This window comes from Exophiala dermatitidis (genome assembly GCF_000230625.1).
Source record: "Exophiala dermatitidis NIH/UT8656 unplaced genomic scaffold supercont1.3, whole genome shotgun sequence".
Classification (NCBI taxonomy): Eukaryota; Fungi; Ascomycota; class Eurotiomycetes; order Chaetothyriales; family Herpotrichiellaceae; genus Exophiala; species Exophiala dermatitidis.
The window spans coordinates 1,538,172-1,539,815 of record NW_008751648.1 but is presented as its reverse complement, the minus strand read 5'-3'; positions in this window follow the sequence as shown (position 1 = coordinate 1,539,815).

Below are 1,644 nucleotides of genomic sequence, written 5' to 3'. Positions count from 1 at the left end.
GAATATCTTCGCTATACTTATAGTATCTATTTCTTAATATAGTATATAGTATCTCTACTTTAATAGTCTATTTATAACTATAAGTATATTATTAATCGTCTTTCTATTATATATATATAAAGAGAGATCTACTATAAAGTTAACGGCGATCTCTATCTAAGGTCGATTTACTAGTAGTACTAGAAGCGAGTATAGTATACTAGCGTACCGCTATCGAGTCGACTTACTTCTCTTATATATATAATAGTTTCTAATATAGCGTATAATATCTTCTAGTACTCTAGGCTAAAAGTATATCTAAGTTAGTAACGAGTATATTTTAAATTTATCTAGATATCTAGATCTAGGTATATTATAATATACTTAAAGGATCGAAAGTTAAGTATTATTATCTTAAGATATCTATAGCTTATTACGATACTATACTTTATTATCTCGTAATTAGTAATCGAGTAGAGCGATATAATATTAAAAGAGTTTAGATTTCGTTATAATAGATAGATCGGAACTCTCTTTTAATAATTTAATAAGGTCTTTAAGGAGGGCGTCTTTCCTAGCCTTATATAGTCCGTTAATAGCCTCGAGGATTATCTAATTAGATAGAGGATTAGGCGATAGAGCGTCTTTACTAGCTAAGGCTAGGATATAGAGTCGGTTTTCGGTTTTTAAGAGGCTAACTCCTTTCCTAAGGTTATATAGTTTTAGTATTATCTATTATTAGTATTAAGTTCGTTTATCTTACTTACTACTAGGCTTATATCCGGGCCGTCGTATTAAACTATTAGATTTCGTTCTCTACTTACTAGGACGATACTTAATTTAGAAGTAGAATTCTAAGAGAAATTTACTCTATCGAGCTTATCGTCGATTTAGTTATTTCGTCGTTATAAAGTATTCTAACGAGCGGTAATCTAATAATATCTTAATTAGTTTATTAGGATCCGTACTAGCGAGCTTAGGACGCTATTCTTCGAACGCTTTAACGATAGCTAATAGCTTCTTATTATATATTTCGTAATTATACTCGACTAGAGTTATTTTCTTCGAAAAGAAGACTATCGGCTTTAATTATTCTTCTTTTATTTACGATAGTATATCTACTACTACTAGGTCGAAAGCGTTAACTTCTATCTAAGTCTCTATATCTAGGTCGAATAGTATTAATATAGAGACTATCGTAAACCGATATTTTAGAGTTTTAAATACTCGTTAATATTCTACTATCTAAATAAAATTTTAATCTTTCTATATAAGGTTTATAAGTAGTAGTACTACGCGTCTAAATTCTTCGATAAATATTCGGTAAAAGTTTACGAACTCTAGGAAGATAAGAATATCCTTAACGATACGTAATATCGACTATTCTTATATAGTTTATACCTTATTAGGGTTTATACGGAGTTCTTCTATTAAGATAATTATATTAAGATATTTAATCTCGGAAGTATAGAATTCCGTTTTCTTAATATCGATATAGAGACTAGCTTTTCGTAGCCGAATAAGGACTTCTTTAATATATTATCGGTAATCGTTTAATATATTACTAAAGATAAGTATATTATTAAGATAAGCTATATAGAAATCGTCTAGGATATCTTAGAGTATTAAGTTAATATATTCTTAGAAGAATAAAGGTATATTATA